At 53.6% G+C, this 12,979-nt stretch overlaps 1 protein-coding gene across 13 annotated transcripts in view; it reads right to left on the reverse strand.

The window, feature by feature from the left end:
* Nucleotides 1–839: 839 nt before the first annotated feature.
* The window catches only part of SLC35B3 (solute carrier family 35 member B3), a 58,303-nt gene continuing 46,163 nt past the window's right edge, over nucleotides 840–12,979 (reverse strand). For all 13 annotated transcript variants that reach the window (XM_054698238.1, XM_054698236.1, XM_054698240.1 and 10 more), the window contains 4 exons: nucleotides 12,637–12,785; nucleotides 9,918–10,083; nucleotides 8,619–8,785; nucleotides 840–1,051 (listed from right to left, as the gene is read on the reverse strand). The gene's annotated coding sequence lies outside the window, so the exon portion shown is untranslated. The remainder of the gene's footprint in view (nucleotides 1,052–8,618; nucleotides 8,786–9,917; nucleotides 10,084–12,636; nucleotides 12,786–12,979) is intronic.

Here is a 12,979-nt window from a genome sequence, read left to right on the forward strand (position 1 = left end):
GGTGAGACTGTCTTTCTCCTCTATGTTTGCAACTCCAGGGTTACTCTCCGTTACCCATGTTTCTACTGCAGCTCTAAAGTGACACAGGGTGGTCTCGGCGCCGGGACTTTCTTGCCTTGGCAACTCTGAGTCCTCTAGCCTCTGTCTCAGGAAAGCCAGGATGGACGCCACCCCAGCCTTGCTGGACCCAGACCTAGCACGTCACTTATACAAACACTGGCATCTAGCAGGGGGGAGGGGTGATTACAGGGTCAAAGGACACCACTCCTCACTCTCAATAGCCTCGAACATCAACACACATGACTGAAGAAGGGGGAAGGGCTATAAGTCAGCATTTAAAATGCTTTTGGCGTCTGATTTCAGTCTCTTACTTTGAAAATCAGTACGAGGAATTTATGTATGTTAAGACCATGTATGATCCATCACCCTTGCATCCTCCCACCCACCCACCCAGCCATCCATCCAGCAGTCGTATCAGCAACCGTGACAGTAATGTACATGATACTTGGGCAAAATAAACAATCTTCATTGAAAGACTGATTTCAAGAAGATAACTATGGCTTTCCCCTTTCTGCAGTTTGAGTGTGATGACCAGGGCAAGCTAGAGAGCACCCACTGTAGCTTTTAGGAAACCCCGCCATCAGCTCCATTTGTGCCAGAGCTGTGGGGCCAGTGACTGAGTGCTGCAGTCACTCCCCACGTGAGATTTCTTCTGGTCCTGGCAGCCTCCTCTCTCTCTGCTTATTACCTTTAGTAACAGGACATGCAGGCTTATTACCTTTAGTAACAGGACCCACTAAGCGAACGATTGGGCAGGACTCCTGCCTGACCTGCCTTTTTGCAGCTGAGATGCTCCCTGGTGAGGTGGGCTGCCTCATCAAAACATGCCGATTCCCTGCAAGCAGCCCGGCAGTGCCCCAGTGTCAAAGCATCAAGGTGGAGACAGATTCAAGCTGAGTCTCTGTGGTGATGTGAACTGGAACAGCCATTATGGAAATCAGCATGGAGGCTCCTAGAATATGGTCCAGTTATCCCACTTCTGGGTATTTACCTGAAGGACATGAAAACACTAATTAAAAAAGATATCTGCACCCCTGTGTTCATTGCAGCACTAGTCATAACGGCCAGAACATGGAGCAACCCAAGAGCCTGATGACAGAGGAATGAATAAAGAAGATGTGGTATATACACACCATGGACTACTATTCAGCCATGAAAAAGATGCCACCTTGCCAGCTGCAACAACATGGGTGGAACGGAAGGGGATGATGCTGATTGAACTAAACCAGAAGAAGAAAGACAAAAACTAGCAATTTCAGTCATTTGGGAAATACAAAGGAAAGAAAGCAAAAGCACAAGCAAAACAAAAATAAATGCTTAGACTCTGGCAACACAGGCGTGTCAGCAGAGGGAGAGGGTAGAGCGTGTTCACCGGTGCTGGCTTGGGGAAGGTCTCAGATCTCCGAACAGACCCCCAATCCACGGTGCTGTGCAGAATCTTCAAAACGAGTTGCGTTCTGAGCTGAAGACAGTGTGGTTTCAAAGGCCAGAGCTTGCTCTCAGCAGCAGAAGAACGTGAATGGACACGGCCCGTCCTCAGGGGAGAAGGCCGCAGCGGACACGGGCACGTGGTTGCTGTCCTGGTGCTGAAATCCCAGCACCCCTGAAGTGAACCTTTGCACCCCCAGGTCCTGAAGAAATCCGCTGTCCCCAGGTCACGACGGGTTCTCATTAAGAGCCGGCAACTTGTTGTCAGGTGTAATCCATCACAGGGACAGAAATGCATCGTGTGCGGATGAATGGTGCTAAACTTTAGAGTCGATTTGAGGGAGAACCGGGGGAGGCGGCTCCAGTGGTGAGGACAGTGGGTGCCTTGGTGGAGGTGACAGGCATCTGAAGAGGGGTGAAATGCACCCCAAATCCTATGCGGTACTGTGAGCCGGTGTTCCCGCGACCAAAACAATCAATTCACCAACAAAGATGCGATTCCCAGCTCCTCCTGCCTCCCGCCCCTCCCTCTCTGTCCTCCCTCCTTTCACCCCCGCTTCTCCCTCTCTTTCTGGTCCATTTTGGTTCAATCGCGGTCAGGAGGTGACCTCTTCAGTCTCCCGAATCGGGTGCCTGCCTGCCCCAGGAGTGCCCTCACAGAGGCACCCAGAGAGTGTCCTGCCAGCAATCCAGTGCCCCCTAGGCCAGTGAAGCAACACACAAATTAGCCATTACATTGTCCAAGGTGTCCACCTGGTGCACAGAACCCGCCTTACTCAGAGACCCCAGTGTGCCCTGCAACTGGCCAGCCTATGGGAAAGCGTGTCCTCCCTGACTCCCACCCCGTCTCCAGCTTCCAGAACACCACTCACGGGGCCCGCCTGCGGTGCACCTTTTGTCTTCTCTAACTTCAGAGGTGGAGCAGGGATGTGTGGGGTGCTGGCAGCCCACCTGCAGGCACCCGCTCCCCACCTCATGGTTCTCAGGCCCATGCTGGCCAGACCCCAGACCGGGGTCCCCACCAAGGACCAAACCCATTTCTCAAGGCTGCTCCCCACTGGCTCACGCCCCACGTCCCCAGGCCCATCAGGAGCCCCCTCTTGCCCCGGGTCCCTGGGGTCTGCCCTGTGGCCCGGGGGGCAGCAGTGAGCCTGGAAGGTCCCAGGACCCACTTGCTAGGGCCCCTCTCCCTGTGAGCCATCAACGGACCAGACACCTGCTATAGATGTTGATTGAAATAGGGCCCTCCCTGGTGGCACAAGGGGTTAAGATGCAACCTATGAAGCTGTCCACAGCCTCTGCAGCATGAGTTCCATCCCCGGCCAGGGAGCTACCCACAAGGTGCAGCAGACCTCTCCTGTCTCGCCCACTGCTCCCCTCAGCAGTGGATTTCAGTCTGTCTGCCTGTTCTGCTCCCCACTCTGTCTCTGGTGAGTCCTCTCACCCCTGCACCTCTGGCCTGCACCCCAGCTCTTGTATGCATAAGTAAATAAATCTTAAAAAAAAAAAAAAGAAAAGCTCAAAATAACAGGGCCTGTCCCCATGCCTTGGGGCAGGACCCGCCATCCTGCAGCTGGAGTCTGCTCTCGAGGGTGGCCATCAGCCATGGCCATCGGAGGGGGCCCCCCCCGGCAGAGAGGAGAGAAGCGCACCCTGGGCTGTGCCGGGCTCACCTGGCAGCGGGGAGGCCCCGGGTTCGGGTCATTGTCCTACTACTAAGGAGGACCCCACGGCCTCAGGCCTGCTCCCAAGTGCCCTCAGGCCCGCTGGCTGGGGAAGGGCAGGGCAGAGGGCTGGCCTTGGGGGTGGGAACCTGCAGGTTCTCGCTGGGCGGGGCTGGGCGCCCGCTGGACAGGACAGTAAATAAGGGGCCGCGGCTTATCTCATTTCACAGCTGAGCTGTGTATTGCCAGATAAATCAAATCAGAGTAAACGGCTTCATCTAATAAACTGGGTCAACACAGAATGTATTTGTTCAGTTTCCCACTTTCATTGCGTCTCATCTGATTTAAGAAGCCATGTTTCAGCGGCCGTTTGTCCCCCTCCTTTGGGGGCGCAGAGGCGGAGAGGCCGGACGCACCTGGGATCGCACCTATTTTTGGCTCTTAAATAAATGAAGTTTTCTGAGGCTCAGAAATGCTGCTGATGTCTCTGCGCCTCATGGTGGGGGAAGGGCGGGGACAGGAGGAGGGGCGGGGGGCCGAGCGGGGTGCTGGGACCCCACCCGGCTCTTCATCTGCATTCGCGACCATGTTCAGCCAATGTTTGCTAATGTATCATTCATTAACCATCAGCCACTATAAAAAGCATCATCTATCTCGCAAAGTGGACATTATTATCACATTAAATCATTTCACAATATACCTGAACCGTCTCGCTTGAGCGCCCTGGCCTGGCGGAGCCGGCGCCCGGGGGCACCCCCCGCCGCAGGAGACGCGGGCACTCAGTGGTGAATACCCTGCGTCTCATGTCACCGCCGCGGACAAGCCCAGAGCGTTTCTCCTCACAGGGCGTTTTTCCTCCCCGGCAGAGGAAGTCAGGCAAAGCACTATTAACCCAGTAAATGAAGCTCTACAGATCACCGAGTGTGTCCATTAGGGGACAAGCCGGTGACTAATCCTGTTCTTCGTGCGGGGAGCGGCGCCTGCGACATCTGGGGCCGCGGGGCCTGCGCTACAGACCAGCGTCCTCTGTCACTCTGCCTCTCCGCCTTTGTCAGCGACAGTCCCTGCTTTGTCCCTCCCCGGCGAGGCCTCCTCTTCCAAAGGCCACTTGGAGGGCACGACAAGAACGCAGTGGCCAGGGAGAAGTGGGGGGGTAGAAAGGGCCGGGGGACCAGCTCCCCCGCTGTCCTCTCGGGGGATAGCCTCCGGCTTCCTCCAGGCAGGGCCAGGCTGCACGTCCTTTTCCCAGGCAGTGGCTCCCGCATGTCCTGAAATGTCAGTGTTGACGGCTCAGGACAAGATTCCAGACACCCCTTGGCTGAGCTGGGAATGAGGCAGCTGCAGGGAACGCCAGGAGGAACTGAATGAAGAGCAGCCGGGTGGGGACTCCTTGCTCTGGATTCTGCACCCCCCTTTCCTTCAACAAACCTCTGTAATGTGTCCACTTTATGGCCAGCACATCCAGGCTGCCGCAGCTGCTGCTCCCTGGCTCCGGTTAACAGAATAAACCCAAAGCCGCACACCCTACCTTGACAGTCACTCCAAAGGATGGAGGTAACCCAATTAATATTGGGTGTGCAGTCGGCCCATCAGAGGTAACGAAATGTTTGGCTATTTTAATGACAGCCCTACATCATCATGGCTTGCCGAGGGAACCTCAGAAATGTGTCCCCCCAAGAATAGCCCAGAGGGTTCAGAAAACAGAGGCCCCCCCCCCGCCATCTGTCCTCGGCAGTTAATCAATTCCCAAGGCCTGGCTTAATTTTCCACACTGGAAGATGCAGGTTGAAACACCTCTCTTTGAAAGTCAAATTTATAACAGTTCACATCGCGCTGAAATCTCGGCTCAGGTGAAGTGGAAAATGCAATTTTGAGCACACTTGGGCTTCCCCGCGCTCTCCGGGGTGCGCGCACGCAGGTTCCCCACGCCCCACCCAGGCGCGTGCAATGTCATGCTTCTCAGCTCCCGGGAACTTACTTCCTTTGAGAGGCTGTCCCTGGTCCGCCGCCCACCCATTTCTCTTTCTGCTTCCCGTTCTCCCGGCACTGGGGACGACTCACCGTCCACGTTCCTGGTGCTCAGAACGTCCTTTTGGCTACTTTGAAGGCGGCGCTTTCTTGCCCTGGGATGTCTATCGCGTCGTCGTCTCTGGAAGAACATCTTGCCCACATCCTCAACTCAGGCCCAACTCGTTGTTAAAAGTCATCAACAGCCCGAGCTCCTCCAACACCGCTCCCATGTGGCTGCTTCCTTCAAGCCGCCCTCCCGCGCCCAGTTATCTATTATTGAGGTGAGTTCCCGTAGACTGGTCCACCCGGTGCTCCTTGACGGGATGGGAGGAGGCCCAGGGTCGCCCTGTGTCTCTGTCAGGACCCAGCTGACTGCTGGGAGGTGGCTCCATCAGCTCAGTTCAGCTGAATTCACCAGGGCGCCTGCTCGCAGGTTCTTGGGCTCCCTTAGAAAGAACATTCACCTCCATCATCTCCAGAACCTTCTCTCTCCCACAGGAAACCCGCCCCCTCATTTACTCTCCTTCTCCAGCCCCACCGACATCTCCTCTCCTCTCTGTGAATCTCCCTCCCCTGGGGGCCTACGAGAGGGACCCACGTGGGCCTTGTCCCTCAGTGTTGGGCTTATTTCACCCAGTGTGATGTCCTCAGGGGCCCTATAGCGCCAGCAGCCACACAGCAAGCTCACTATGGATTCAGGGAGATGGATAAAGAGGGTCCCCGAGCCCTCAGCGGAGTTTTCAAGCTTTAATGCTCTCAGGGAGCCAGGTGCAAAGGCACGCCAGGCACAGGGAGGCTGGCATGAAAGGAGGCAGGCACCCCAGCCCCCCACGAATCTCAACTCTCTCTGCACCCGCTCTGCTGTGGTCTCGGCTCTTTTCTAGCCTCACCGCACATCCTCCTCTGCCTCTGCTGCTGCCGATTTTGTCCTGCCTCTAGGCGCAGGTGTGCATGCTTGCACACGCGCACACACCCATGCTCAGGTGTCCACAATCAGGTAGAAGTGCCTGCGCCCACGCTCCCAAGCACCTTCCGCATCTACACGATCAAGGTCACAGGTAATGGCCACAGAGGCCTGATTAACCCACTTACCCCACAGCCCTCCACGCCGCAGCTGGTGCTTTGAACAAAGTCTGTGCCCCAAACAATCACTGAGTGGAAGAGCTGAATGATGCTGGGGTGACCCTCCTGGCTTGCGTGGCCGCTGCTCCCCTCACAGCTGGCTACAGATGATCTGTGCAGAGCAGGACGCCCTGTGTCCAGCTCCTAGGGTGCCCTGTACAGCCATCTGTCCATCTGGGAGACCTGAGTCTGCCCTCTGGTGTCTGCACTGACCCATGAGTTGAAGGACACGGCCTGGCTCTGCTGCCCCACTTGCCCGAGGCCTGGGGACTTTCCACTTTAAAGAGGGACAGTCCTGGGCAACCTGGGGCGAGCTGGTCACCCCACAGCTTGTCTTGCTCTCACGGACACCCGGGGTTTGGTGCTGCCTCCCTGACAATGCTTGGCAGACTCGTGCTCTCATTGGCTCAGGTGACACTTGTGAATCCTGGCGTGAAATTATTTAATTTTTCATCCTGTGATTGGCTTAACCTAGGAGTAATATTCATCTTCATAACACCAGAAGTTCCATTTCTGAGTCCCAAGAGGAAAAACAAAGGGCTGTTAAACTTCTTCTTCACAGTCTGGTTGAAACATTTAGGAAAGAGCATATTAAAATGTCCACTTCCTTTCATTTTTGAACTTAAATGAAGGGCTTATGACAAAAGTAGCATGACCTTCTCAATGTACATGGTTCAAGAAACCAAGGCCTCTGCGTTGGTGAGCTGGGGCCAGAGCCAGGCTGGGAGCCCAGCAGGGACCCCTTCTCCACAGCTCCCAGCGGGGTCTCCAGGGCTGTGGTGCTGTATACTGGGGCATGGGTGCATCCTGAAATGCTGGGAGGGGCCAGAGCTGGACAGGGACAGGCCAGTGAGGTGAGGCTTCTGCGGGCGGCCGGCGGCAGGGGTCTCTCCTATATCTGCATCTGCTCTACACACTCCCACAGATCCACCTCCGTGGGTAGTTGGGTCATTGAGGGAGCAGCTTAGATGGACACCAAGAGCCTGCTGGCCCTGACCCTGATGCCCAGGTCTCAGGGGCCACCCTCTCCCTCTTCTCCTGTTCCTCTTCCCTTTCCCTCTGCTGCAGGCAGGTTGGTAGAGAACCCTGTCCCCCCGAAGCCCTACCTGCCACTGCCCCAGCCAACATACAGCAGGGGGCACACAGGGGTCTCTTAGGAAGGAAACCGCCTCTTACTGCCCTGCAAATCACCAGGCCAGTGTTGTTATATGGCAGTAAAAAATGACCCCTCTGTCACATGCCATCATTCAAATACTTTTTGTTTTGTCATGAGGCTTTCCAGGTTCATTTTTTTGCAACATACCCACTCCCCAGACCTCCCCACGCTGCCCCCAGAACACCACACATGTCCCCGCACCTTCAGATTAAACCACTTAAACACCCCCACTTTATTCTCAACCCTCCAATAACTGTAAACGCCCTATTTTACAAAATAAAACTAAGCGGGGAGCAGAACAGGCAGAGAGACCGAAAGCACTGCTGAGAGCTGCAGCAGGTGCGGCAGGAGAGGTCTGCTGCGCCATGTGGGTTGCTCCCTGGCCAGCCAGGACTCGAACCCATGCTGCAGAGGCTGCAGACAGCTTCACAGCGCTGCGCTCCACCCGCTGCACCACCAGGGAGGCCCCGATCTGTTCTTGATTAGACTGTTCCTTTGCTTGTTACTGAGGTTTGAGACTTCTCTGTAGAGTTTGCATAGGAATCTTTTGTCATATGCATCTTTTTGCAAATATTTTCTTATAGTCTGTGGCTTATCTTCCCTTTCTCTTGACACTATCTTTTGCAGAGCAGAAGTTTCTAATCTTTTTTTTTTTTAAGATTTATTGATTTATTTTTGCATAGAAGATCTACGGTGCAGCCAGAGGTGCAGGGGGTTAGAGGACAGAGACAGAGTGGGGACCAGAACAGGCAGATCTACTGAAATCCACTGCTGAGGGGAGTAGAGGGGAAGCAGGAGAGGTCTGCTCCCTGGCCCGGGATCAAACTCGTGCTGCAGTGGCTGGCGATAGCTTGATAGCGCTGAGACTTTAACCTCTGCACCACCAGGGAGGCCCCCAAAGTTTCTTATCTTAACAAGTCTAGCATATCAATTATTTCTTTTATAGAAGTGGCTTTGGTGTGGAATCTTAGTCATCCTCACCAAATCTGAGGTCACTATGTTACCTTCTAGGAATTTCATAGTTTTGTGTTGTACCCATAGGCATAGGAACCATTTTATTTTATTTTAACTTGAAGGAATGTTGGCTTACAACACTGTGTCTGTTTTAACATAGACACGAAGGTTGGGGCTTACAAGCCCGTTCTCTTTCGGGTTGGCCTGCACAGAAACAGCCTCACCTCTGAGCTCCCTCTTGGCTAATTCCAGCGAAGTCCCACTGGGAGCCCGGCAGCAAGAGGAGCGACGCAGGCAGACTGGAGAGCGACTGCACCATTACCCAGGAGACGCAGGTTAATGTGAAGACAGGGCTGCAGCCATGGGGGGCCTCCGTGCAGCCCGGCAGCACCTATTAGAAAGAACAGTCAAGCAGCAGGCAGACAGGAGTTGGGGCGAGGGTCAGGGAGCAGGGGGATTCCTCCTGTTGCTAATCAAAGAAAACACACTGGAGTCAGAGATGAAAGAAAAAGACAACGGAAGGAGCCCAGAAGTCACCCTGCGTGCTTGGCTCGGCTGGGCTCGCAGGCATTCCTCAGCCTGCCCGCAGCTGTCAGCTCATGAGACTGTCCGCATGTTCCTGTCTCTCCAGCCCAACTGTGGACCCCTTGGGGGCGGAGCCCACGGTGCCACCATTCTCTGCTGGCCGGCAGGCAAGAGCTTGCATATGCATCCTCTGTCCTTCAGTGTTGATGCGGAAGGTTAAAAGCACCTCCCCTGGAACTCTTACACTTCAAGAAGTATGTTAAACACCATGTGTGTTGGAGTGGGTCCTGTAAAAGTCACCTATCTAGAAAAATGCCCTATCTAGAAAAAAGCACGAGTTTCCGTTAGTTTCTCACCATCCGTGAGTCAGGGCCCACATAAGCACTGGCTTGTGTAGTCTCCTCTCTGGGGAGGAAGCGCCCTTTCCAGCTCTTCTTAAGCTACTTTTTGGCCTCCTGGCCATTCATGAAAAACCAAGCTGGCTGTGTGTCCTTTTCTATAACTGCAGCAAATTGAATAACAGGCCTGGTGCCAAGGCCAATGTGGGGGCTCTCAGCGCTACAGGCAGGGTCCTCCCAGGGAGGCAGACGAGCCTGGTTAGAGACTGAGATTCGTGCAAAGTCCAAAGCAGAGAGAACCGGATGTGGGCGAGCTGTCTCTGGGGAGCCCTGGGGAACGTTGCAGTGATGAATGCAGTTTACAAATGCCAAGCACAGCTGTGTGAGCTGGGCTGAGTCCACATGGCGAGTCACACAGGGGAAATGAGGCACAGCCAGTTTTGGTGTTTGTCTGGAGTTACAACCTGAGAAGGTCTTTCTATCCACCCATCCTCACAGTTCTGTGTTTCCAGAGAACTCTTGCCAATCAAACTACCTGCACAGCTTTCTGAAAACTGAAATTTATTCTAAAAAGGTTTCTGTTAAGTTATATATTAAAAAAAAGCAAGCACTCTTGAGAGAGGCACACATCAGTTTGAATTTATACTGAGGTCGACTTACCCTGAATTCTGGCCCTTCCTGAAAAGCTGCTGTAGGGAGAAGGGAAGCTTCTGAAGAGAAAGCTGGATTCCTGTTGGCTTTCTTATTTTCATTCATGGATCATTTTCTTAGTAACAAATCAACTTGGCGGTATCCCGAAGCACCTACTCCTCGGGCGTAGACACGCCTACAGAGGAAAACCAACATGCAGGCTGAGCCAGGGCCAGGGAGCCACAGTCTGGAGGGACTGAGGCTGGCCCCGGGGCCCGCCCACCCAGGCCACTCCTGCAGAGTCCCTCCCAGGATGAGGACTGGGGCCTGTAGGGCTGGACCCGGCACACAGCCCTTGAGTTGGGAATCTGGAGAGGCCATGGCCAGCCATGGTCAGCTCTGTGGCTGGGCCTCTCACTTCCCCGCAAACCCAGACACAGGAGGGACGGAGGGAGAAATGGCCACCTTCTCCTTCATGTCCCCTCAATTCTTGCAGAGAGCACCAGAGCTGGAAATGGAGTAATAAGAGATTGTTTTCCTTTAAAAAAGGAGCCTCTCTTTAATATCAGAAGCAGACAGGGAAATCCACTACCACCACTGTTACTCTGCACAGTTTGGAAATCCTTGGTGAAGCCATTACATAAGAAAAAGATACAAAGAATCCAACATGGAAAACAAACAGTGAAACTGTCACTATTCACAGATCACATGTTAATATCCTTAGAGAAACAAAAGACTCTAAAATACTTCTAGGAATAACAAATGGATACAATAAAGTGTAAGATACAAAAATCAATATAGAAAATTAAGTGTCATTACTATACCCAAACAATGTATCAAAGAAAGGGCAGTGAGGAATACAGTTCCATAGACAATCATGCCAAAAAGAATGAAATAACTGTGATTAAAGTTAAAGCAGGAGGCCCTCCCTGGTGGCCCAGGGGTTAAAGACACAGCGCTATCAAGCTATCACCAGCCACTGGGCCAAGAGTTCAACCCTCGGCCAGGGAGATACCCACAGGGCGCAGCAGACCTCTCCTGTCTCCCCGCTGCTCCCCTCAGCAGTGTGTTTCAGTGGGTCCACCTGTTCTGCTCCCCACTCTGTCTTTGGTGAGTCCTCTTACCCCTGCACCTCTGGCCTGTACCCCAGTTCTTGTATGCATGCATAAATCTTTTTTTTTTTTTTAAAGAGGTGAGAGACTAACAGGGCCTTTGAAATTCTGCCTCTATTGAGTTCTAGGAAAAGAACTGAAGAAGGAACACTAAGTGTGCGAAAAAGAAAAGGTGGCGGGAAATGACAGACAGTGAGTGGGCTTTGAGGGTACACCTGCTCTTGCGCGCGCACATTCGAAAATAAATACTCACGGGTGCGCATGTCATGGAGAGGCCCAAGGAATGGACAGAAATGTCCATCACGTTGACCTCGGTGGCTGCAGCAAGATCAGCCCTTTAGTGTTTAATATTGTTTCAGAGTTTGTGCTGTTAAATCAAAGGTTATCTATAATACATCTGCTGCTATGAATGCAAAGATCAGGGGTATTCAAAAGACATTTATTCATTATTAATATAGATAATAAAGGATCATTTATGAGGCTTCAGATGAGTTTTTTATCATCAAAAGCTTAAAAAGGAAATTTATTTTCGCTTCAGGACAGGCGGGATAGCTGTCTGGAATGGAAATGTGGGTGCTGACGCTCACTCCACCTTCAAAGACGGGGGGCGCTTTACAGCAACAGATTAAAAAGAAAATAAAATTGGGGTTTTTAAATTTCTTCTGACGGGGGCTTCTTGATTTATTCTGGGTTTGTCCTTTATCAAGCTGTCTGGCTAAGGCTCTCCATTTTGCCGTGGTCTTTGATGGCTTCAGTGGGTGAGGGAGGGCGGGCATATTCCCCAGAATCTACAAGATGGGGAGGGCCGTTGGCAAACAAGTAAAGGCCAGAATCTCGTCGGTGATGAGAGTTCGAAGCCAGCTTTCACTGACCCCGAGGAACAAGCAGAGAGCGGTCTGAAAGCAAAAGAGAGAAGGAACTGGGAAGGGCTCCAAGCCCTGGGCCTGGGGCCATGGGAACCATTATCTTAGGGGGTGCAAGTGCGTGGAGCGGAAATCAAAGGGTCTCTGAGTTGAGGGGATGTTCAGCATTTCTCTGACCTCCCCCTCGTTAACAGCACCAAGCAACCAATTCTTCAACCAAAATGACAGTGGGAGATGGAGCAGACCTTAAAATTCAGGATCCACACGGATGAGAAATATCAAAGTGGGGGTTCCCACATGCCACCAGCCGCAGGCAGGGCGCCCAGAAAGTGCTTGCTAAGTGATCTAAAATGTCCTATGAGGTGAGGCCGAAGACCTGAAGCCACAGAGCCCCAGAACAGGCAGGGTTATCCCCGGGGTAGTTACTACTCCCTGATCTACAGAATTGAAGCCACGGGTGTAGGCCTGCAGGTGCATTATCTCCACTGGCGTTGGTCAGTATGGCAGGATGTGTGGCCCCAACAGCCCTGGATTCTTCTGCTTCCAAACTAGCTCCTCCTCCCTGAGGTTGGACCCTGGACTTTCCTGCTCCTGTCCAGCCCCACACACCCCACTGCCTCTGCCCATGGCAGGCTCCGGCCCACCAGCGACCCCCTGGGGCGCAGGCTCCCCTCCCTGGAGTCCTGATCAGGTCTGACTCTGGGGGCCGCCTCCTCCAAGCCCCCAGGGGGAAAGATCTAGGGAGTCCCAGAAGTCTTTGACGATCCCCCCTACCTTCAACAAGGTTTCGTGCTCAGAGCTGTGTCCACTCTCTGTGTCTTTCCTCTGGTCCCCGGTGGCCGACCCTGGCCGTCAGGTCGTCCTGTCCCTCCCAGCCCCTGCACTGGGCAGAGATCTGAGAAGCTCGTTCACCTGAAGGGGTGCTAACCAAGAACACCTGAGTCAGGCATCCCAGAAAGCTTGCACCCCGGCCTGCCGACCTGGCACTGAGGGCTGGACCAGGGTGCTGGCTGATGGGGTCTGGCAGAGTTGCGGCCCGACCTGGAACTCTGAGCAGGGGGAGTGGTAACGTCTCACCCCCCCGCCGTTGGGCCCTGGGCAGGTAAACTACCAAGAA

This window comes from Talpa occidentalis, unplaced genomic scaffold, assembly GCF_014898055.3.
Source record: "Talpa occidentalis isolate TD23 unplaced genomic scaffold, MPIMG_talOcc4v2.1 talOcc4.2, whole genome shotgun sequence".
Classification (NCBI taxonomy): Eukaryota; Metazoa; Chordata; class Mammalia; order Eulipotyphla; family Talpidae; genus Talpa; species Talpa occidentalis.